Source organism: Sminthopsis crassicaudata, chromosome 1 (genome assembly GCF_048593235.1).
Source record: "Sminthopsis crassicaudata isolate SCR6 chromosome 1, ASM4859323v1, whole genome shotgun sequence".
Classification (NCBI taxonomy): Eukaryota; Metazoa; Chordata; class Mammalia; order Dasyuromorphia; family Dasyuridae; genus Sminthopsis; species Sminthopsis crassicaudata.
The window spans coordinates 134,594,268-134,621,530 of NC_133617.1; the positions used below are offsets into that span (position 1 = coordinate 134,594,268).

Here is a 27,263-nt window from a genome sequence, read left to right on the forward strand (position 1 = left end):
TTAAGTTTATTAAAAAGAGCTCTGTGAATATTTAAATTGAGTTTTGAAATGCTAATGCAAGGAAGATATTAGAGAATTTTAATGGCGGGTTCAAGTTGACCCACATGCTATTATGAAAGGGGTCAAATTTTATTCAAATTGTTTCTTTACAGTTAAAAAAATGAACTCTTTGATTTTGTAAAAATAGATTAATATTCTTTGCTATTAGGTCCTTTGCTACTTTGGTAGATGACAACATAAGCTCAGTTTGTAATTTGCTTTTACTTCAACATGTCCAAATTTTTAGTTGTCAACTCCAATGTTCTTTTCACTTAGAAATTTAGGCGAGACCTCTTTGTATAGTGGAAAAGACATAGGACTTGGAGTTAGACAACACGGGTTCAAATCTAATCTTGGCCATTTATTTGCCACTTTTGTATCCATGTAAAAATCACTTTATTTCTTTAAATCTTAATTTCCCATCTATGAAGTGGGGGAAATGATATGAATAATGTCACTACCTGTTTTTTTTTTAAAACCCGTTTTTAGAAAAGTCCTGTGTTCACCATAAAGTATACAATAAATTTGAATTATTAGGAAAAAAACCCAAGAGAATAATTACATTTCTCATTATACAGAATTACATAGACAGCAAATAATCATACCCCATATAAAGAACATTTGTCTATATATCTAATGCCTAGTAGGAACATGCTGATCTATTTTCTTGAATTTTTTTTAATGAAGAAATAGAAAAAGATCCTTTCATGTCTACCAGATGATCCAAGCATTAACAAATAACCAATCATACTTGCCTTCTAAAAAATTGGCAGAATTGTGCATGTTTTATTATTTAAAACTTGTTTTTAAAATTATTCCTATTTCATTTAATGTTTATCTTAATAATATAATTTTCAAGTTATAATCAATTTTGGTTTGGTAAAGTTAACAATTAAAGATTCAGATCTTTCTAGGCAAAAGTTCATATCCAAAACCTTCTGAGTAAAGAAACTATCCACAAAAAAATCTGATTTTTATAGCATTTTTCAAAAAGCCTCTGAGGAATAGCATTTGCACTTTGAAAGTTTTAAAAAATGTCATAAAGAAAAAAATTAGGAAAAGTATGTTTTTTTCAAGGATACTCAAAAACAAATAGAAAGTCAATGAGATGGCAGGAAAAAAAACCATACAACTACTTTGAACTTTACACTAAAATAAGAATGAAAGACAATGGCTTTATAATGTGGGCATTATTTTAAAATGCAGCTAAACAATGAACACTCATGTTCTCATGAAGCACTCTGCCTAAATGATTTCCTATCCAATCATGAAGTAAGAGTGATAAACAAAAGCACAACTAAAAAATTAAATAAATAAGTAAAATCAGAATTCATTTCTTAACCTTATGTGAAATAATAAGCTACAACACAATGCTAAAATTTAAAATCATAGGTGAATGAGTACAAATGTTTGTGAGAATAACTTTCCAAAAAAAAAAAAAAAGAAAGAAAATAAAGAAGATAAAGAAAAGAAAAAAAAAAAAAAAGGAAAAGAAGAAAAGTTTCACCTAAGTTTTTTAAACTAAGATACCCTAAATCTGACTTCTTCACTTACCAGAAAGCTCCTCTAAAAGTTCAGATAATCATTTTTCTTTCATTGCCTATCACTTTCAATCTTTAGCTTTTTAACAGGTTTTTTGGTATGGCTTGTTTTGTTTATAGTTTCTGCCTTTATTACCCCCTCTGTCATTACAGGGTACCACAGTTCTCCTGCTTTAGTGGGCTGTGAATGTTACACTTGATAGAAATCATTGAGGGTACTATTTCTACTTATGCAATGGCTAACTACCTTTTACAGCAGTACATTGCTTCTCAAAACACACAAAAATACCATGAACACAGAACAAAAGCTCAGCTCCAAACATGTAACCATTGCTATTATACAGCCTGTAAACCAACATCCCTCAGTGTCACCATTCCATTATCAGGACCTCATTAATATGAAAATTCTTCACATTAAAAATGAATAAAAATTATACTTCAATTTCATTGTATTGAGGGAATATCTGCTATTCTTCTTACTAGATAGCCTATTGCCTACTTGTGAACCCTCATTCAGGCTATCCCTTAATGTTCAAAATGTTCTATTCACTTCTGCATCCCATAATGTCAGATCCATTCAAGGGACAGCTCAAACTTCAGATCCATTAGAGCAGTTGCACTTCTATACTAGCATCCTTATTTTTCATGCAAAATAATTTTGTTTTTATTTTACATAGGGAATAAGAACTGAATATGTGATTTCATTGGCATAAGATACTTTTAGATAAGGAAACTTTCCCCACCAATGAAATGCAACTGTCATTTTCTTTCTGAACTATATAGTTTAACAAGATGCCTAAAGCATTGAGAGGTGAAAGGGTTTGTATAAAGTTACACCATAAGTACATGTCTATCGGTCAGAGGCAGAATTTAAATCTAGTTTTTACTAGCTCCAAAGTTAAATCTCTATCCACTGTGAAACATTACCATTCTGTGTACTTTGTACACATATGAATATACATATAAATATATATATATATATATGTGCATATGTGTTTGTGTATATAATATATACCACCATAGATCCTGAAATTTCAACATTTCAAGTTTTTGGAAGGGGGAATAAAGTAATGGGCTCATTGCTAAAGATCTCAGAGTCAAGATGATTCCTTATATCAGTGTAGAAAGTTAAAGGAGAAGAAAATTTACTTTTTTCCAATCAGAACTACAAATGCAATTTGTACATCCAGAAGAACTAGAGCCTTTAATAGCAAAGGTATCTGATGTTCTCCTTCACACATCCCACCACCTTTCATAAACTCAGACTTGGGAGGGCTATGTAGTTCAGCACAGCAGCTGGGAAGTTCATCACTGGCTGGGACACTGTCATCTTTAGCCTAGAGATAAGCTGCTCTCAAAAACTGCATGTCTTTGCAGTACCAGCACCTTAAATCACACAGTCAAGGTGAGGGCCGCTACAGCAATCTGTTCCACTTTTCATAAATAGGTGTGGCCCTTCTGCTCCTGGCATAATGCCCATTTGGCCCTTTCTTGGGGTTTGACACAGTAAACAATGGTGAATATTCTCTGTGAACCTGTACAGTCCTGCATACATTTTCATTTACACAAGATGGGGAGGGGTTAACCTCACACAAAACAGGCCATTGTTGTTTATCCTGCTTCTTTGATGGAATGAATATTTTGTAAGAATTTGCCTAATTTCACAGATATTTGTCCAATTTTCTGAATTTCCAATCTGGCATTAATGCAATTCTCTACTTCTCAAAAACTAACAAGGAACTCCACACACTGACAGTTGCAATATGATGAGAAGATGAGGAGGAACTGGGAGAGTGGAATGAAACAAAAAAAGCACCTGCTCACCCCCAAACCTCTTAATTGCAAGATGCCTTGGGATACATATCAAAAAGGCATTTTATAACAAGTGTTATATGTTGTCATTAAATTGCCATAAAGGTCCCTCAACTCAGTACTTGAGGACATCTCAAGAGGCCCCAGAAAGCAGTTTCCTATAAACCATATCTTCAGAAAGACTTTTACTTTATACTAGCACATTAAAAGCCTGTCGAAAGACACAGAAGTACTCAATATGGCTATATTTTTTAAGAAGCACACTTACCCTCCTGAGAATTCCATGGACAGGTAGGGTGCCAGTGATAACAAAGCAAAGTTTATCCCCACTGTTCCAGCAGTCATAACCTAGAGGAAGAATCTAAGGGTTCCCTTAAAAAGAAAATATCCTTCACCTTTGTGGACAAAGCCCACACAGAATAAAAGCAAACACCTTTACAGTCAAAAGTTATAGGGTCAGCCAAAAGGTGGAGAACTCAAATAAATGAATTCTCCTCTTGTGGCACACAGCTACCAAGCCTTTGTATCCAAAAACCCTTCACCCTACCTCCAGAAAATATGCATCCAGTCTAAAATTGGCTATAAATATTTTTGCATTTATACATGGGAAGGAAATTCCCTGATGGCTTCTTCCCTAATGAATGAAAATTAATCATTTCTAAGAAATACAGCTAAAATGCATATACTGTACCCATAGAATGCAGAAACAAGTTTTAAGTAGATGTCTGCTGTTTGCAGAGTACATTTTAATGCAAAGCCCTTCCCTAATCTATCTAATAGGAGACTGACTCTAAATAAATAATTAGTGAATTAGACAACACAAAAAACATTAGAATAAAAAAATTATTTCACCTGACATTTAAAGTTTTTCTATATTTGGCTGCAAGCTATCTCATATCATTCGTCTTCATACACTCTAGATTTAATCCAAATTAGTCGACTGGTTATTTCCAAATTCAACACTCCATACTCTATGCATCTATACACAAACCATTTTCCATAGCTTCTTCCTTTTCTTTATCTCATCTTCTGCTCTAAAAATCATCTTTGCCTTCAAACATCAGCACAGATGCATTTTTCTTTAAATACTTTTGGATCATCTCCAATGGTTGATGCTCTTTCTCTCTCCTAACTTTATTTTTTCATTTTTATTTCTCTCTACACATGTTGTAACTCCACCACCACTGTCTTTTTTATCTACAGAGTCTAGAACTTTGTCTTGAGAATATGTTAACATTGGGATATCACATAAGAGACAGATGCATGCTATGGAGAGTTCCTTAAAACTTCTCTGGATTGTAGGAGTGAGGGTGAAGCTGAGGATGAAGATCTTGGAAGTGACTAATAAATATTTATTAAATTAAATCACAAAGTGAGACCTGAAAAGGAAGGCATGAGGGAGAAGAGACATGCAATAAATCATTATTAAAATATGAATAATTCTTATTTTAATGGAAGATGAAATTATTTCTATTTTTTAATTGTTCAAAAAGACCACTGAGAAACTTTTTCAGTATTTCTCACCAGTCTTGCTTTGTCCCTAACCTTTTGTTTCCTTGCAACATCCTTTGGATAATTTTTAAAGAAACCATCTGTAAGTTGTATACATTTGCCTCTGATATGATACTTAAGGCAACTCACACCTTCTAGAACAGACTTCTCATTCTGAGAGTAGCATAAGAGTACTGACAGTTCTTTCAGGTCTGTACTGTTATAATGACTAAAAAGAGCAAGATATTCCTCAATGTTCAAGGATCAGTGAAGCTAATTTCAATTAGCTGGTTTCCTTCAAGTCTCAACCCAAATGTCACCTTCTTCAAAAGGTCCTTAACAGTTTTTTCCTCCTCCCTTCACCTTTGCTATTACCTTCTATTTATACTTCCATTTCTCTCTTGTATGAATATCATGGTTACAATCTTGTATTGCCAATTATGATATGCACTAATTGAGTGATAGGACCATCCCCCATTCTCTTCGTCTCCCAAGTACTTAGCACCTTCTCTGAACATTTTTTGTTGTTGCGGATTCAGTTGTCTGACTCAATTTGGGGTTTTCTTAGCAAAGATACTGAAACGATTATTTCTCCAACTCATTCACAGCCAGTGTCACACAATTAGAAAGAATCTGTGGCTGGATTTGAACTCATGAAAATAAGTCTTACTGGTTCCCAGTTCATCACTTTATACACTGCACTTCCTAGCTGCTTCTCCACCCCCACACACACACAAAGTAAGCATGTAACAAAATACTTATAATCCTTATAATAAGTATGTAATAAATTATTTATAGGGTAGATAGGTGATACAATGAATAGAGCACAGGGATTCAAGAAGATGTGAGTTCAAATTCAGCCTTAGACTGTGATACTGATGTCATGCTATTAACTATATTATCCTTACTACCCTACTTTATTTTGCTTCCCTTGCTATATACTCAGACCAACTTTCTATGCTCTATGCTCTAAGTATTCTGGAGAAGAAATAAGAGTCACAGTTTTGGTCACTTATGGAAAGTGATGGACTAGAGGATGAGAGAACATTTTCCCCAATGTGGGAAAGTCCTTGGGCTCAGTAGGTCTTTATGAAAGACTGAGACTTTGCTCTCCATTATCTAGTCATGAAATTGAGCTCATGATTCACTATTTCCTTTCCTTTGCTTCATTCCTCCATGGTCTCAAAGGACAAAAATGTTTGTCTTCCATTTTAAAAAAAATATTGCATTTTGCATTACCCATAATTTTAATCCCTGTCATTTTGTATGCAAAAAAGTTCTCTGAATGACTGGAAGATTTTGGAGCCCCAACATAAAGCACAAAGGAAAAACAATATGGGAGAATTCCATCACCTACTTATTCCTTAGAACTTCCTGGTGCTGCAACAGATATAAAGATTGGGGAGACTTCAGGAACTGGTTTCCATTTTATTTTGTTTATTTGTTTGTTTTTGCTGAGGCAATTGGGGTTAAGTGACTTACCCAGGGTCACACAGCTATCTGAGATAGGAAGTGTTAAGTGTCTGAGAACAGATTTGAACTTAGGTCCTCCTGACTTCAGAGCTGGTGCTCTATCCACTGTGCTACCTAGTTGCCCCTATGATTTCCATTGTTAAAGCATAAGACTCTTTCCCTCAAATATAAACATTACCCAGGCTTTTCTGGGGGGGGTGAATATAGCACATCTTAAGAACCAGATGATAGCTCAAGAAATAAATTGAACACCGAGGACTCCCGGAAGTTACTCAGAATTATCTAAATTCCTTTAGTAACTTTATAAGGAAACCCCCAAAATAGAGCTAAAGCAACACAAGATTCAAATCCCCCAATAATCTAAATGAATAACAAATTCTCTAAAATCTGTAAACATGAGTTTAGAGATACTTTAAAATATTTTCTTTTGCATTCTCAGACTATTAAATTATAATTTCATTCCTCTAACAATCATCACCTACTTATTATCTGCAAACAAATTCCACTCTTCTAACTTGTTGCTTAAATATTCAACAAGTGCTGGGAAATCAAATAAACAAATTTCTTAGAATTATGTGTCAAACTAAAGTAAATAGGGTGAGTTAGGAGGTTCCTTTTGATTCAGCAAGGGAGAAGACTAATAATTTAGATTAGAGTATTAAAAAAAGTTTGCTATTTAATTTGTTGTTAGCTTTTAAAAATTTTTTTTGTTAAAGCTTTTTATTTTCAAAACAGATGCATAGAAAATTTTCAGCATTCACGCCGGCAAAATCTTGTGTTCTAAAATTTTTCCTTCCCTTCTCCCCATCTCCTCTCCTAAATGGCAAGTAATTCAATATATATTAAACATATGCAATTCTTCTATACATATTTTTACAATTATTCTGCATAAGAAAAATCAAATCAAAAGGGAAAAGTGATAAATAAAATAAAATACAAACAACAATTAAAAAGTGAAAATACTATGTTGTGATCCACACTCAGTCCCCAAACTCCCCTCTCTGCTGTTGATTTGATCTTTTCAACATCTTCTCTCCTCTGATACCACTAAAGGCCCTCATCACTTCATGCCTCAATCACTGACATAGGCTGATGGTAAGTCTGTTTCAAATTTTTCTCCACTCCAGTCCATTCTCAATTCAGTCACTACAAAGATTTATTTTTAAAGGGAGAATCCAATTATTTTTCCTTCTCCTCCTTACCTCCCATTCAACAAACTCCAGTGGCTTCCTATTACCTTAGAAGTAAATATAAAGTCCTCTGTTTGGCATTCAAAATTTCTCCTTAACCTGATCTCCCTCTGCCTTTCCATCCTTCTTACACTTTATTGCTCAACATGTATTTTTGTGATCCAGTCACCTTGACACTGTCTTTCTTAAATCTAAACATTTTTTTCTGACTGTTCTCCATGTCTGGAACAGTTTCCCTTCTCAAATTTATCTACTGACTTCCCAGGCTTGCTTTCACTCCCAACAAAAATCTTGTACAGGATGCCATTTCTCTGTTAATTATCTCCTATCTTTCCTGCATATAGCTTACTTTGCATATATTTGCTAGTTTTGCTGTCTCTCTCATTAGATTATGAGCTTCTTGAGGAAAGAGATTGTCTTTCTTTTATTTAATCATAAGGCCTGGCACAGTGTTTATTCTAAAGGGAGAGAAGATATGTACAAAGTATGTAGTAATGGATTGATGTAAATAACTAATATTTTTCAGAGGTAATACATAAAATCTGAAAAGTCTTCCATCACTCAGGTATAAAGAAAAAAATTGTACTCTAAGGAGCTATGGGACCAGGAACTGGAGAGTAATATCCTTTGCTTACATTTCAGACTAATCAAAAAACTAAGCACATAAGGTCTACTCTTCTTTTTTATTATATCAGATCTAGCTATAGCAGACTATAGAGGCCCTTATTTAAGGACCCCTTCTATAAATAATATGAATGAGCAGCTCAAGTATATATTTCCTGTCATTTATTTTGACTACTCAGAGATATTTGTGCTTATTGCTATATTCTTAATTGTAATAATTGATGTTTACAGAGAAATGACTTAGAGCAAACTGCATGATATTGCACAACATTTTTTCCTATAATGAAGCTTAACATCCTCTCTTTCCCTTTCTGATCTTTCTTATTATCACTGAAGAAGAATCATGGGACCACATAGGACTGAGAATCATTTTGCATTTTTAATAAGAATCAGAATTACAGTTTAAGCAAAGGGCAGTGAAAAGATACATAGTAACCATAAATTGACTGTATATTACCATTACTAAGGGTATAATCAGAAAATGGGTCAAATTGTCCAAATAATAGCAATGAAAGATGGCAAATAAAGTATCCAAGTGAAACACTGGTAGCTCTGGGGATATTAAATGAGTCAGAAGGCCTTGAGTCGGGTTTATTTATTTATTTTGGGGAAGGGGAAGGAATTTTTAATGGAAATACTGAAATATGTGTATGAGAATTATATATGAGGGGACATAGAAGGCTGTGATCTGCACTGTTGAAGGGATATTTCTACTGATAAAATCATTGATCATCAAAATATCAGAGTTTCTTATTGAGTTATCTATGGAACCAGTTTGAATATGGTTGCTTGAATTTGACATCCGTTAAGAATATTTGGTAGTTTGCTTCGCATAACAGTGTCATTTACATCCATTAAATTTCATTTCTTCATGCTGTGTGTTCACAGATAGTGAAACAGCATTAGCCAATTTCTTCTTTCTTTGATATATTAGGCTTAATGGCTCCAGTTATGGGTGAGAAGGAAAAACACAGAAGCTGCTGTTTACTAAGGAGAGAAGAGACCTCTAACCTCATACTCTATTGTATCAACAAATCATGAGTTAGAATCTGTTGTGTAGCATGATATTTCAGAGAGAACCCAAAGCTTTGACACAAAAGTCATCAGAGGAAAAACATCAATACTTATGGATTAGTAATACTGATGACACAAATGTCAGTTATTTCATGTACTTTTAAGAATTATCTTTGTTAAGTTGCCTCATTGAATATTTGTAACAACTGCTTTTATTGTAAGAATATGTTTTTTAAAAGGCATGTAATACCACAATAATATGTTTACATTTATAATGATGATCGTAAGCAATATACTGAGAAATATAAAAAAAAAAAAACTTGCTATACAGCCTGTCAGAAGCTATATAATTGCACTGCCTAGAGTCATAAACATTATTTGTTAAACAATTAGCAATTTTAAGATGGCATTTTATGCACTTAAAGATGTGGTGGTACTATTAAAATTATATAAGGACAAACTTTTCTGAGTTTTATTGCATTTGAAATTTCCCTTTCACAAATGATAACCTTTTTGTAGACTCAATAACTATAATATAATGCCATTAATTTGTAGCATTCCATAACTAAAATGGTTCATTCTCTCCTGTGTTTTAGTTATTTGTAGTGGATCACAGCATAATAGATTTAGAGCTAAGTCAATACCAACTTTACAGGCGCAAATAATCTTTATAACTGGCTTAGGGTAACACAGCTGCCAAATGTTTGGATCAGGATTGGAACTCAAATCTTCATGTGTCCCAATGGATGTATATACATCATGTACATCATACATATGATTACTGGAATAGGAGAGATCTCTAAGAATGAGGATCACTGATAAACTGTGCAAAAGAAAGATACAACACAAATGCCATTTCAAAGACAGGAGGAACTGGAGTAGTGGTCTAAGAGACTGGGTTTTGATGGCAGTTTTGTTCAGAGCTTAATGTACTGCTACAATTCATTATTTTGTGTTTCATTTGCATTACCTCCCAAGTAATTTGTAATTAATACCAACATTTATGTTTAATCATCATAATTTCAATTGAAAACTACCATGTTCTAATGTCACCAGCAACATTTAATTGCAGCATAATTAATAATACAGATTATTTAGCAGAGGGAAGCTTAGAATTTTTTTTAATAACAAATGCACATGAGTCTGTTTCATATCCTTACCACCCCTGAAAGAGAATAATGAATTTCTAGTTTGGGTAACTATTTAAAAAAAAAAGTATAATAACAACAGCAAAAAATACCTGCTTTTGCCAATGAGAAACCTTTTTTGTCCTCACAAATGACATAAAGCACAAGAAAGCTATATGTATGCTAACAAAAGATATTTGCACTTTTATAAAATCAGTTGCATATGTCTTTTTCCAATATCTGAAATAGTTGACATGTCTTATTTCAATTTTATACTGAAAATCACTAACCTGATTTATTGTATCCCATGAGCCTATAACTAATCTCTTCATCCAACATGCAACCTCAAATGTGACATATAAAATATATATCCTTTTTCTCAAAATTTACACTAGGGAAACCACCTTTAGTCCACAGTACAATAATCAGAATTCATTCAGGATATTTTTAAAAAGCATCTATCACAAGCAGATATCGAAAGATATTGAAGTCAATAATCTATATTCCTAACAAGAAGAAACAACCAAAACTCTTAACTTGATCAAAAATCATCTTGAACAGAAAAGACAGCAGCAACAGCATCTTATGCAAAATTTACATATCAAGGCACGTCAAAGAAACTACTAACTAGTTCTTTTTTTTTTTTTTTTTTTTTTTTCATCTTGGATCAGTTTGATTTGGACAATGATAGAACTACAATACCTTCTGACATTGGGAGATTTGTTATTCAGTTGTTTTTAGTTGTGTCCAATTTCATTACTTCATTTGGAGTTTGCTTGTCAAAGATATTAGAATATTTGCTATTTCTTCCTCCAGTTCATTTTATATATAAAGAATTGAGGTAAGGATAAGTGACTTCTTCAGAGTAACATAGATAATAAGTGTCTGAGATTGGATTTGAACTTACAAAGATAAATCTTCCTGACTCTGGGTTTGACAGTCTTAACTACTGCCCATACAAAATAAACAAAAAATTTTTGAGTGTTTGGGATATATTTGTCATGATTGGTTTTTGTTTTGTTCCCCCCCTTTATCTTACCCTCTCCCTTTGAAGCAATTTTTGCAATGGGATGCCAGACAAGACCTTTGAAATCATTAGACTTTGAAGCTCTTTTATAAAATATAATTTACAAGGAAATTAATTGTTCAGAGATTATTTTCAAAATTATTTAAAATATATGATCTGTTTTGCACACTTATACATAAACATCAGGGATTGAATAAACTAATAATATCAGCCTTGATAATTAAGAAAGATGAGGATGTATAGATATAAAAATAAACCAAGATTTGAGGTATGAGAAAAGACCTGGTAGTTTCTAGGAAGAAAAAAAGTTTTTAAAGAATGTTGAGATATATAAAACTGAAAAATCCCCAAACAGAGAGGCCTTGATAACTTGTAATTTGGGTATTTGTCATTTTGAAGGTGCAAATGAAGGTTTTTACTTCTATGGATCAATCAACTGTAAGTGTGCTAAGAGTATCTAAATTTCCCTTTCTCATTTACATGACTGCTTCTAGATATCAGGAAGTCAGATTGGTCACAAAGAGCACACATAACAAACGTCAAAGATAAACCTTTGTTCCATGAAGAGTAAAATAAACTTCCATTTTAGATAAAGGAGTCTCTCTCTCTCTCTCTCTCTCTCTCTCTCTCTCTCTCTCTCTCTCTCTCTCTCTCTCTCTCTCTCTCTCTCTCTCTCTCTCTCTCCTCCTTAGGAAACACTGAAGGGAAGTACAAAATTGGAAGCCCAAAAGGAATGAGCCAAACAGCATCAGGGTAGTTTTTTCAGAGGGCCCATTTGGTCCTGTCCTGGATATATTCTTACTGAAACTCCTGTTTCTGTCTAATGGAGATATGTAAGTCATTGTAATAGGCTGGAGCAGACCCATTGGAAACATGCTGAAGTTGCTTTGCCTTCCTTACTCCTCTTTTATTTATGATTTAGACCAAATTACAAAGTTTCAGTCATGGTCCCAAATATCCAGAGATTCCAAAGGATAGAAAAAAACAAAGGAGACTTGCCAAGAACATAATTTTAAAAAATCATAGGGGGATAACAGGTATTGGAACAAATAAAGGAGCCACCTGTTTTATAACTTCCAAATCCTCCTTCATTCATAAGGATAAACTGTATTTAATCAAACAAACAAAACAAAACAAAACCTGAGAAGCATAGAAATGCAGTAGCCGACAAAATATTAAAAAATGCTCAGAAGACAAGCTAAGTGAGGCCGCACCCTTTCCAAGGATTGCCTCAAGGATGGAAAAGGGCATGTTCTTCACTGTTTGTAAGACTAGAAATCAGTGCCAAGTTAATGCTAATGGGAATTGTGTGGCCATAGCCCACATGGAGATAGATGTTCATGCACTTTTCAGTTTGGGATTTACATTCTTTTGTCAGGCAGCATAACATTTATCCTAGAGGGGAACACCTTTGAGATTTTAGAATGTTGCATGAAATACCCAGTTTCCCAGAAGAACTATAGATTCAAAATAAGTAATTATCAATTTTTTGTGATTTAACTTAAAAAAATCAAAATTGTACACAGAGGTCTTTCAGCCACCATTTCAAAACTAAATCCATCTCAGTATATGCCAAAGAGAACATTTTAACCAAGGAATAAAGAATGATATATTTCTTAAATGTATAAATTATGAACTAATAGGATTGCATTCACAGACAGAAAGTAGAAATATTTGAATAAAGTTACCAAATCAATGAAATTAATTGAGATTCATAATATTGTCACACAAGCCTTTGCTAGTTGAACACAACCATCAGGGTCCCCTGCATATGTCAGTTCTACCATTAACACATGTTCTTTGGGAGAAGACATATTGAATACAAAATCAGAAAATATTTTGAGCATATCAATACACATGTATACAAAGGTAAGGAAGGTGCAGTGAAAGAATGAGAATCCTGGGTTTATAGTGGAGGAACAGTCTCCAGCAGTTTTCCAAAGGCAATCTAGCCCATTCTTGCCTTTTAACAATAATTATAATAGTTATCATTTATATAGCACATTCTGTGTACCAGGCACTAACATTAGGAACTTCAAAATATTATCTTATTTGACTCTCATCATAGCTATGGAAGATAGGTGCTATTCTTATCCTCAATTTATATTTGAGGAAACTGAGGCAGGTAGGAGTTTATATGATTTGCTATGATCTCGGAGACAGGAAGTATCTGAGACCATATTTGAATTTAAGTCTTCTCTACAAGGTTCTAGTCATAGGGCCACTTAGATGTCTTAATCTTTCTAGGCCCAATTCTGGTGAGATTTCATTTAGTTATAGAAGGAATGGATTCTAGATTATGTAATTGCTTTGACAATTCAAAATATCTGTACCTTTATTTACATGAATATTCTCCTCATTGTTGGATTCAACAATCCAAATCAAGCTAGCAAACATTTACTAAATGTCTATTATGGACAAGTTGCTGTGCTAGATGATCTGTGATTGAAATGATAATTATAATATTATAATAAGCCAAATTAAAACAAGAAAAAGAAGCCAACTCCTGCCTCAGGAACCTTCTATTACACTATAAAGGTACAACATGTAAACTTTCTCACACATTTTATTAGGTATGAAAAAAATCTACAATAGGTAGGAAATGAAAGAAATGAACAACTTTAATAAAATAATAAATGCAAATATATAATAGTAATATGGTTATTTACCAAATATTTCATATATCCTTGAGATATCTATGGGATATTCAGTTTCAAATATTTTGAAGATAGTTGATAATGTGAAACTAGGGCTCAGAAGACTATGAGTAAAGCAATCTGGGAATAATCTGCATAGAAATAATTAAACCCATGGGATTTCATGATAGTTTTTATAGTAAGATAGTACAGATAGAAACTTAGTATAGAGAGAAAAGAAAAGATGGTCTTGGGCAGGGGGAGTTATAGTTTCTGGGAATGCCATTAAAAATAAGAAAAAGAGATTGACAAGTAATCAGAAAGACAGGAGAACAAGGAAGCTATAGTGTGTCACAAAAACATAAAGAGCAGAGGGTATTCATGAGAAATAAATGATCAATAATGTCAAATGTTTCAAGAAGGCAAAAAAGGATGAGTGAGAAAATGTCATTAAATTTAGCAGTTAGGAAATTATTGGTAACTTTATACAAAGTAGTTTTAGTAGAATGATAAGGTTAAGAATCAAATTGCAGAGAACTTAGAATGGACTGAGAGGAAGCACCAAATGTAAATGTAATCTCAAGGAATTTAGTCTTAAAGGGAAGAGAGATAAAAGTAGCTTGAAGAAATGGTAGGACCAAAGGAGATTTTGTGCTTGTTTAGTTTTTTTCAAGTTTACTGTTGATGTTGTTTTTTTTTGGTGGATAAGAGGGAGGACTGGGATACAAGGCATGATAGTAGGTAGTAGAGAAGAAACCAGTGGCTATAAAATGATTTAAAATTAGAGTGTATGGCCGATAGGGAATTCTGGAAAATATGGAGAGGCTTAGGATTTGGCAAGGAGGAAGGCTCACCTTTTCAGTTGAGGGAAAATAGAAAGAGAAGATAATAGGGAAAGATTCTGAATGAGTTGCAATGAAAAGAGAAAAAAAAAGAGCTTATATCCATTTTTGGTGAAGTATGAAGGTCTTTCACTGAGATGGTAGATGTAGGAGAAAACCAGAAAACCATAGGAAGCCTGAAGGGGGACAAAGATATTTGTAACAACCACTATGAAGAGTAAGATAATACAATAATGAAAAAGTAAATGATTGCTTTGTTGCAGTGAGGGTCCAGCTTTCTGAGATTAGGCAACATAAATTTGTAGTAGACATTACACTTACACGATTTCCTTTAACTTTGTTCAGCAGCACTTTAAGGAACAAAGAAAGTACATGATAGTAATTAGGTTCATCATTTGGCTTAAGAAAAAATACTTTAAATAGATAAGTAATCTGACATTACTTTCTAATTCTAGCCTCACCAACTATATATGAATAGGTCCAGATATAGTTAGTAGCTGTATTAGCTGTTAGTAGCTAGTCCAGAATCCAAGAGTACACAATATCAGTGTGCTAGTAAATAAACATTAACTGTGTACCAGGCACTATGCTAAGTGTTGGAATTAGAAAGTTACATTTGAGGAGCCTGCAATCTAATGTGGATTATCAATATCAGCAATCAATGCATTCTGCTAATTCTAAAATCCAAGGTAACCTGCTAGACTTCAACACAAGAAAAATATAGGTACCATAAAAATTTTGAGGGATCATCCTATTAGTTATTGATTTAATACTTGTCTGAAACACTCCCCTGAAGGATAGTAAGTGCCACCAATAAAACCAGGGTTGCTCTGAACAAAGTTATTGGTTTATATAGTCTGATAGGACAGTGCCAATAACCCAACATTAAATTCACACTTCTGCCAAATTCGTTTTCATTGCACCTAAAATTTTAAACAGGAATTATTATAGATAAATTACATAGCTCTGCACATTTGATAACTTGTGTGCCTAAACATGTTTCTCTCTGTTCTCTAATCTTAGTAAGATCTAAAATATCCCCTATGTATATCAATTACATATAGAAACAGTTTCCATACCAGCTACACATTGACTTAGAAAATCATATATCAACATTATCTATGTTATATTTAATTATTTAAAAATGTTCCCCAATTATATTTTAATTTGGTCAGTCAGCCCTTGGAAATATTATATGCTGCATGTATAGGCTGAATGTTTAACACCAACTTGACTGATATTTTTGCATCTTAACTAATTATTCTTGTGGATCTTTTATAGTAGCTTTCATTTCTTCATAATTAAAATGGAGACACTGAATCAGTCCACAGATTGATATTTTCTAATTTTTTTCCTTAGCCTACTACTGGGCTCTGGTCTCATGTAATTGATTTTCCCCCCAAAATATCTTGGTATGCCTTTATGTTAGGTATCATGTATGTAGGGTTATAATGCATTTTTATTTTTAAAAATGTATAAGGGTCACCAAGGATCTATTCCAATGCCTCATGCTGATCTTTTTTTTTAAACTTTAATCCCATATAACCAATTATCTCCTGGACATTTACATTTGTAGGTTCCTCCTAATTCAACTTAACCAAAATGAAACTATCCCCCAATTTCTTTCTAGTTGCTGATGTACCGTACTCTGCTATCATCCTCAACAATTCCGTATATACATCATATATATATAGATATAGATTATAGATATAGATATTAGATATATAAACACACACACACATATATATATATTATCTATTTGTTTACATGTAGTTCACTGTTGTTCACTTTATTTTGTTGAATTAAACAAAGGCATAGCAGGATGTTTGTGGCAAAATATAATTACACCCAACCAGAGTCCAGTGATGGGGTAATAATAACAGTGAGAACAAGGAAGTTTCTATCAATTTTTGGATGAATTAACAACTGTCACTTTCGTTCTAGAGCAAGGACCCTCAAGAAAAAAAAATGAATAAGATACAAGGATATATTGTCCCCACTTTCATCAGTAGAATTGTTTCTATTTTTGCCTTCTCTATCTATAATGCTTAACACAGTGAGTAGGACACAGTATGAACTTAATAAATTATTAGTGAATTGAAGCAAAATGGATTGGCTTGGTTCCCATAGACTATGGCAACAGAGTAGATTATGGCAGGTCCTATCAAGCTGGGAAGTATTAAGAATAAGAACTTGGCTGTGGACTATATATCTGAAGAACAATCCAAGTGCAGAGTGGATGGGAAAGGAATAATTACAACTAATAAAGGATAGTCAACATTCAATAACCATTAAAATTATCAGCAACTCATTCATAAAAGGCAGAACTCTACAGTAAAAAGCAAACAAACTACTTGGAGCAACCTGGGAAATGCGAGATTTAGAAAATTTTTCCATCATTTCACACTGAACAGATTCTCATTAGCATTCTTTGTCCCGATCTTGGCTCCAGGATAAAACATGGCTGAGTAATGGGTCGGAATACAGGCATATTGATTAAAGCCCTGATAAAAATAGTATTTTAAATTATTAAGTTAAAATAAAATAAAAATATTATTAAATGTATATAAAAGTAATAATATATTTAATATTATTTCTATAGCACTGAAAGAATTTCAACCCCTGAACAATATCTCATCTGATCCTCATAACAACCATGGGGAATAGTACTACCCTTATTTCACAGATAAGGAAATTGAGGCTTACAGAAGTTAATTGATTTACCCAAGGTCATAAAGCTAGAATGTATCTATGGGTGCATTTGAACTTTGGTTTTCCTTTCTCTGGGCAACTATATAGAGTGCTATCTTAAACTTTTGTATCTCCTTTGTATACTTCTTAAGATATAGGAAGCAAAATATCCCATTTTGTAAAGAGCAGAATAACAAATTATTGTTTTCTTTTTTGCTTTTGGTGAATCTTGGAGGAAATGGAAGATTGTGAGGTGAGTAAGGACTATACTACCAGGTATGAGAAAGTCAGTACAAAAGGCATAAAGAATTTGTAAAGATCAGTAAAATAAGACCATTTTGTCTAGGCTATAGAGAATGGGAAGGGTATAATGCAAAAGTTGAGTGAGTCCAGGATTTTTTTTAATGGCAGAGACAATAAAGATGCACTTTATTGAGTTTGGTTGAGGAGCTTAAGAACTGATAACCAAATTTGAGCACTTTAAAATAATCTTCATAGGGAGTAAACAGTATATAATCATCAAGCCAAAACTATAAACAACAGATAAAAAAAATAAAAAATCTATTTTAAAGTGGATACAATCTTATTGTTAAAGTATGTGATATTCCATTCTCAGAATCATAATGTTTGAATTGGAATGGTCCTTAAATTATCTAATCTGACCCACATGTGAACTGGAATTCCTTCAAAGTATCTCTGATATGTAATCATACAGATTCTCTTTAAATAACTCAATTGGTGGGAAACTGTCTATCTTCATAAAGTGTTCAGTGAGATAGAATATTTGTCATGAAATTTTTCCCTTTCCATGTTTGATTATGTTTTAATAATGGAAGTATTACTTGAGGAAAAATACTTCTTTTGTGTAGATTCCTCATGGGTATTAATTTTTATAACTTCTTGTGAGATGTGTAATTAATCTACTGACTCCAAATTATAAGAAAAAGTGTTGACAATTCAATTCAACTCAATAAGCAATTAGTGAGCAACTAGTAGTTGTACATTATTGTGATAGGCATCAAAAAAAATACAAAAATTAATAAAACTGTTATATACACAGTTCCAGTCTCCATAAGTAGATTGCCTCAGGTAAGAGAAATTAGAGTTCTTCATAGTGGTAGGAAGAAAAGAAAACCACAATCTCTTTTCTCTATTACAAAATCATGGTTTTTTAAGAATAAAGAATTAATATATGCCTTGGACTTTGGAAGAACAACTGTTTCAGACAGAATATTTGAATTTTGAATCTATTCAAGACAAAAAAATTAAGCCAATGGTTTTATGTTAGTATAGAAGATAAAAAAGCTTTCACCTTCTGTGAGTCTAACTAGGAGACTTTTTAGTCAACAAGAGTATTTAGGAACTCAATTAATAGGTAATACAGTCTTAATGGATAAGTCCCACCAAATTAGGCTATGGAAATTTACCAACCTGCAGTTATTCAGGTTAATAAAACAGACTACATGATTAAACAAAAGACTGAAGATTTAATTCATTTCTAACTTAAACCAGATTGCTTATACTATTTTTTTCTTGAATTGAAGGGCAATATATAGTAACAAATAGGAACATTTTTATATTAATGAATATTATATAATAGATAAATAAATATTCTTAAATTATAAAATTCATTACCATCTTATAGAAAGAAAAGAATGAATGACACAGAAAGATTTAAAGACTAAAGATTAAAAATAAAGGCTGAGCTCCAAGTCAGTTAGATGTAAACTCACTTTATTGACAAAGAATCTATGTTTTATATAACATAGAATCTAGAATAGTAGAAGGCATAGCAGACACTCAATAAATATTGTTTACTGAGTCTACCTAGGAGAGTTTAGATTTCTCATTCTTCATTTTAAATACTGAAATGAAAAGATATTGCTGTACTGTCATTTAAAAAGAAAATTAATATTACTTTACATGTATTTTAATCCAAACTTTTTAGTTCCTACTAAAATCAGTTCAACCAACAAAAGTCAATATTTGAATTAGTCATTCTCCTGATTACCAGTTGGTCAAAATATTTTTAATCTAAGTTCTTATAATCACCAAAAAATTCTTGCATACATAGATTTATATCTCAAGAAAATATATTGACATTTTCTATTTTCTATCATTAGTACCAATTAGATTTATTTTCTTCTCTTAAATTGTACTATGATGGCAAATATTAAAAAAATAAAGAACATTAAAGAAAACAAAAACGAATCATACTTCTAATAAAAAGGAAAGCTGTGTGAAAATTAACCAGTTTAAAATAAAAAGAAATCTCACATTAGTAAGATATAAAGTACTATTTTTTTCTAAATCTTGACTAAATACTATGATTAATTCTGGAATCAAAGGAGCAATAACTAGTCTATTTTGTAATTTGCCAAGGGAAAAAGTGTAATTTTTGGTAAAGTACAGCTTAGCTTGGAATATCCATAAATACAAATAGAAAAAGTTGCCTGTGAAAATTATTCTATACTATCTGGGATTGTCCTAATTCTCAATCAACTAGACTAGCACTATAATTCAGTAATATTCAAGTACCAGGAATGTATTTTCCTTCTTTAATATTTTATTCATAATAATTTTTAGAATCACCTTAATTCTGGGGGAAAAAAAAAAAAAAAACAACTTTCTGGGTGGGATTTTACCTTAAAAGTCATGTGATCCAACAGCTAGATTCTTTCCTTCTGTCTTTCTGTGTTTCTCAGTCTATTATCTCGGTTTCTCTCTGTGTCTATGTCTCTATCTTGTGGAGTGTCTCTCTCTCTCTGTCTTTCTCCCTCCTTTTCTTGATCTTTCTACCTTGGCAAACATTTATTGAATAGTCAAAGCAACAAATATTTGGGAAGCTAGACAGTGAAAAGTATAGGTTGTTAGTTTTGGAATTAGGAAGCTTCATCTTTATAAATTAAAATCCGGTTTCAGATACTTGAGTTTGTGATCCTTGACAAGTCACTTTGCCTCAGTTTCCCCATATGTAAGATTGGTGGAGAAGGAATTGGCAAACTCCTCCAGTTTCTTTGCCTAGAAAATTCCAAATGGGGTCACAAAGAGTTTGAAACAACAACAATGATCATTACCTCAGGGATCTTTTAATTTGATATTAGAGACAAAGTATTATATCAAAAATTCATACCATGAAAGACAGATAAAGAGTTTTGGGAAAAGACGAGAAAAAAATCATTTTTAACTAAGGGGACATGGAATATAAGAAGAATATTGTTTTTGGAAAGAGAGAATATGGATTCTAAACTCAACTTTATTTATTTAATCTTTCAGAGGTTTAGGCAATTCTCTTAGATTAAAAGCAGCAAAAAAGGTGCCAACATAAATGGCAGTGGGATTTTCTCACTCTGAATTCCTTATGTCATAGAAATAAGAATACTAGTCAATATATCTCTTAAATACATTATTACCATGGATTCAACATAAATCTCTGCATGAAATTGCCTATTTAAAACAAAAAAAACCCACCATTTTCTTTTGCTTTCCCTATTCTACTATTATTATTTATTAAATTAATCTTAACGAAAACAACTTATAAAGCTCAAATAGTGATAAACATAAAGTTGCTTACACTTACAGAAACATTGAATCTCAGTTAGAAAGGAATCAGAAGCCATGTTGCCCAACCTATGATTGTTCAAGAATGTTTTCAGTATGCCATTAGTAACAGGAAATATTACATGCTTCATTGCAACCTAGGGTAAGGTGTGCACAATCTCTGAAAAGCTCGATTTCGGAGAGTTCTTAGTGCCTATCAAAGCCTTCTTTATAATCATCTGCTATATATCCAACAAATTTTGGTACAGTGCCAACCTCAAATATTCTGATCCAATATACCCCAAAATATACTTTTTTAGACTATGTATCTTGGGTTTTGTTTTGGAAATTATGATCAGCATGCCTTAATATCTTAAAGACAGCTCTGTTTGTACAGATTAAACAACTTAGTAACTGTTAAGCAGTTTCCAACTAGCTCCTTCTATATGTACTTATGGTTCCTGTCCTCTTAGCCCATGTTGATTAAATGATCAAAGATAACCTTTCTGATGTGAAGACAGAGTTAAAGAGAACACCTATTATTAAAAGTTTCTGCCTGTCCAGTGTTATCAGTTAAGAGCTTTCCCTACCTATCTGATAAAAAGAATAATCTTTTTTGTTAACATCCTTATGAGTTTAATATGTTCATTTTTTCACCTTATTTTTATTTATATAAAAACTTGATTTTCATTGCTAATTTCTTTTCTGATTTGATCTAGTTCCAGTGCCAATCCTTAGTAATTGGTTGTTTCATTTTTGTGGAATTTCTTTTTGTATTTTCATAGCTAAACAAGCACTCAGTTGAATTTCCCTAAGTGGCTGATCTATACTCTAAATAATCAGTTTCCCCATGAATTCTGTAGAATATTGACATGCTATCATTGATCTAAGTTATATCTTGATTGATGAATAATTGTTGGTTATATTAGGTAAAAATTCACTAATGAACAATATCTAGCTAACCTCATGCCATGCTTCCTATCACATATAGACATTAACCAATAAACTACAGAAAAACCTCCAAATGGGGTCACAAAGGGTCAGATAAGACTGAAATGACTAAACAATAACAATTAGGATAGAGAATCTTGCCATCTGCCCTAATTCAGGGCACTACTATGCTCAGCAACTACCAGGATTATGTTAAGAAATATTTAGCAAAAACACCCTTAGTTTCTCTTCAGATTGAATAAATCTTTCACCTTTTACTAAAGATTTCCATGAAGAGGAACAATCAAGAGTTTTTACCAAGATAATGTGAAATGTTTGGAGGGGATGTGGGAAAACTGGGACAACAATACATTGTTGGTGGAATTGTGAATACACCCAGCCATTCTGGAGAGCAATTTGGAACTATGCCCAAAAAGTTATCAAACTGTGCATACCCTTTGATCCAGCAGTGTTACTACCAGGCTTATATTCCAAAGAGATTTTAAAGAAGGAAAAGGGACCTGTATGTGCAAGAATGTTTGTGGCAGCCCTCTTTTGTAGTGGCCAGAAACAAAATTGAGTGGATGCCCATCAGTTGGAGAATGACTGAATAAATTGTGGTATATGAATATTATGGAATATTATTGTTCTGTAAGAATTGACCAACAGGATGATTTCAGAAAGGCCTGGAGAGACTAACATGAACTGATGCTGAGTGAAATGACCAGGACCAAGAGATCATTATATACTTCAACAACAATACTATATGATGATCAATTCTGATAGAAGTGGCCATCTTCAGCAATGAGATGAACCAAATCAGTTCCAATAGAGCAGTAATGAACTGAACCAACTACACCCAGCGAAAGAACTCTGGGAGATGACTATGAACCACTACATAGAATTCCCAATCCCTCTATTTTTGTCTGCCTGCATTTTTTTATTTCTTTCACAGGCTAATTGTACACTATTTCAAAGTCCGATTCTTTTTGTACAGCAAAACAACTGTTTGGACATGTATACATATATTGTATTTAACTTATGCTTTGACATATTTAACATGTATTAGACAACCTGCCATCTGAGGGAAGGGGTGGGGGGAAGCAGGGGAAAAGTTGGAACAAAAGGTTTTGCAGTTGTCAACGATGAAAAATTACCCATGCATATATCTTGTAAATAAAAAGCTATAATAAAAATAATAAATAAATAAATATTTAGCAGTCAAATGCGCAGTAAAATTTTAAATTTAATGTGCATTATTAATTTTTTATCACAAATTGCTGAAGTTTGGGTAAAAAAACAAAACAAAACAAAAGCCAAATTCTGATTTGTAGTTGTTGACTAATCTAAAGCTGTAAATGCTCTGATTAAACGGGCTCCCCCACATCCTTCACCCTTATCCCCTTTTCTACCTTTAGCTTTTGCTCTGAATATAAAAAATCAAATCATAATTATAAAGAATATATAATAATAGAATGCCCTACAACTCTTCACAAACCCATAGATTCTCTACACCAACTTTCTTAGGCTCTCACTCCTTTATATATGATTCTTCTTTATTTTGGAATATAAAGTTCCTTGAGGGCAGGGATGATCTCACTTTTCTATTTTAGTGCCACAGAAGTTTAAACACAGTGGTTGGTACATAGTAGGAGTTTTTTTCACTCATTCATTCATTAAATCAGAACCTTTTAGTCATATTCCTTTAGGTAAAGTGAAAATGAGGAGTAAAAAATCTTAATACTCGAGAATTTTCAGGGTTTAAGGAAATAGGATAAGTAGCTAAGTAACTGAGCTTTGTAATCAATTAGCAATAATGTGTACAATGAGCAAGCAGGATCTTCGAATAGGATTTGAAACCCCAGCAGTGATACTCTCATTTCTGAATGAAACAATAAAACAAAGTATAGTTTATTTAGTTTCCTGATGGTGAGAGTAGTAGAATTCTCAGGAATTGGTTTGATCTCTTAAAGAAACAAGATTGAAAAGTAAAGAGATATAAAAATAAAAAAAGATCCCTGGGTATGGGTAATATAAATTACCTATGGATGTGTTCACTAGCACATATATGAATTGGATGCTACATCTGACGTTTAATATCAATATCACTCCCAACCTACATCTCAACCTGGATACTCAAACTCAGCATTTTCAAAACAAAATTCATTATCTTTTCCATAAAACCCATTTCAACTTCTCACTAAGCTAGTTCTGTCAATAGTACCACCTAGGTTTACAAATAACATTCATTTTCAATAGCTAGAATGCCTCTTCAGTCAGACAATCTCTTACTAGGTCCTATTCATCCTATCTCCAAAATCCCTTTCCCCTATGCCTCTTTCTTTCCATTTAGTTGAATACTATCTCAGTTCAAACCTGAATCACTTTCTCACCTTCACCATTGCAAAAGCCTCTAAATTGGTTTGCCTGCCTCTATTTCCCCCCCCTCTCACATCCTCATCCACATAGCTGTCAAATTAGTATTCCCCCCAAAAAAAATAATTTTACTTTTGCTTCCCAATGTGCTACAAAATTGCTTCTGAAAGACTCCAAAATTGATTTGTCCATTGTAGCTTCTTCCACAAATATTAAAAATATCCTACTGCCATTAGCTTCAATTGCCTATCTTTATTTATATTTGTTTCCAGTATCAGAGAATTAGAGATTCAGAGAGACAGAGAAAGTCCCCTTATAGAGAAGGAAAGTGGAAGCAGCCAAACATCCGAATAGAAAAGATAATACTATTTACTCTTCATTAGTTGATCATCTTTTATCATACCTTCCCCTTATAAATTATCTCTAATTTAGCCTCTGTAACTCTGTCTGTAAATGGTTCTTTCCAGCTTATTATTAAACTTGGGTCCCTTTTTGTCATTTTTTCATATTCCTAGCACTAAATACAGTATCTGGAATATATTATGCACTTAATGAATGCTTGTTGATTTAATTTACAAGTACACAATATAAATATATACATTATGTAGGAATATTTATATTTATATGTATATACATCATATGTTGTAGAAGTCCAAGAAACATTATTTTTCCTTATCCATCCATTAATATTAGATTATGTAATCCCATGCAGAATGAGAGGCCTGATAACATTACTGCTATTAGTTTATTAGATATATAGATAGATATGCAGTACAATTAGAATCTACTTTGAAGAAGATCCTTGGAGAAAAAAAAAACATTACCTACTCCAAATTAGATACAGAACAAAGATAAATCAGTTCTGCCCTGGAGAACTTGACTTTCCCTGTTCCATCAACTCTTTCCCAGAAAATTGCATTGTACTCTGCACATAATATGAACCATATCATAAAGACTTGGTCCCTAATTTCCTTGAAGTATAGTATCTAAACAGGGAATACTGATGCATAAAATTCTCTGAAAGAACAAAAAAGTACAATTATAGAGACATCAAGCACATATGTATGCAAAATATTTATGAAATATGTATAGTGAGATATTTGCCATTCACCAGGGAAGTTTTTGGTTCAACATGATTAAGCAACTTAAAATGAGAAACATATTTTAGCCTAAGCTAGATTTTAGTTTAATACAAATTTTCAAAAGCTTTGTCAAAATGTCAGGCCTATATATAAAAAAGACATGCTTCAAGGAAAATGTCAAAAGGCACTGGATGTGATGAACAACAACTAGCATCACATATCTTAATAGGAAGAAACAAATTACTTACATAAGAGCCATTTCAGAGTCACCTGTCTATGTACTGCCAGATCATCAACTAGTCAATGTAAATATGAAATTAGAAGAAAAGTTGAAGACGACAAGATACTCATAGTTAAAGTAGCCAAATTTACTTATCTGAATAAGCAATTTATTATTTAAAAATATTAAATGAAATGATTACTTTTTCAGAGAAAAATTGACCCAATATTATAGTCATCACAACAAAGAGGCAGAAAGAGCATAGAAACTGTCTCAGTTAACAGACTATTTTTTGTTGTTGTTGAGACAATGGAGTTAAGTGACTTGCCCAGGGTCACACAGCTAGGAAGTGTTAAGTCTCTGAGGCCAGATTTGAACTTAGGTCCTCCCGACTTCAGGGTTGGTACTCTCTCCACTGTGCCACCTAGCTGCCCTAACAGGCTACTTTTAGTCATAGAGAAATGGAAGCCAAGGGCAATATCAGTTCAACATACAGAATAAAATTTCAAAAACAAGTTTGAAGATAGAAGATTGTGAATAATTATAATTCATTAAAAATGAAAATTAGTTGAAGAAAAAATGAACAAGTAGAGAAAAGACATTAAACTTAGCTAAATAAGATCTATAGGTAAAATAAGATCTATAGGTCATGATATGGACTAGATCAGCTATTCTTATAAATCTATTTTCATTATTGACAATGAGGGAAATACCACTTTTAAGTTATTGCCTTAGTAAGCAATCTATGTGAAGAAATGAAACCACATTGAAGATGAATTGATAAGTAGCTAGATTTAGTTAAATATAACTGGAAAAATCTAATGTAAAGATAATAGAACTTTTAATGTATACAAGGATTAGCTTTTAAAATATTTTAGAGATGGGAAAATCTCAAAATAATGGGAAAAGCTCAAAGATGGTTATGTTAGCAAAGCATTAGAAAAGCAAGAAGACATTAATAACTTTATGTGTCTATGCTTCAGCTCCTTAAAATCTTTGCAAGAAAATTTGATAACTGTAATAAGATTCTCCTTGATGAAAATATTTTCATCATTTCATATTCTCTTTTCAGGGAGTACATTTTTCCCCCACAGATAATGTATAGTTGAACATATTTTAAAATTACACAATTGATTAAAGCAAGTAAAGAATATTAGTTCATTTGTGGTCTACACAAAAAGTGATGACCAACAAAACAAAATGAAGCCTTATAACCCTTCATCAAGTAATCTGTCTGACCCGGTATATTAAAGGCATAAATATTCTAGGTCAGATTTGGCCAAGAAAGCAGCTTTGTTCAAAATCCTACTGAGCTACATCAAGCAACAAATAAAAGGTGGTATGTGTAGTCTTGCTCCCTGGGTTTTCAGAGTCCTAGAGAATGACTGTGTGAGATCAGAGGTAGATTCCCTACTAATTGCAAAGTTTTCCAAATGCATTTATCCATAGACAACACTTCCCTTATTGCAATATATCCTGAAACATTACAAAAACTTTTCAGTGAAGGGTGGGTGGGAAATTGTTTAAAAGAGGTTGTCCTAATCCTCCACACTGGAGGACGCACAAATGTGCTTGTATATGCATGAATAGACAGACAAAAGGAGAAAG

At 32.7% G+C, this 27,263-nt stretch overlaps 1 protein-coding gene and 1 pseudogene across 2 annotated transcripts in view; one reads left to right on the plus strand and one right to left on the minus strand.

Annotated features, from left to right (window-relative positions):
* ZFPM2 (zinc finger protein, FOG family member 2) overlaps positions 1–27,263 on the minus strand; it is a 541,649-nt gene that overhangs the window by 441,285 nt on the left and 73,101 nt on the right. The window lies entirely within an intron of this gene.
* On the plus strand, positions 22,213–22,335 carry LOC141552425 (U5 spliceosomal RNA; annotated as a pseudogene).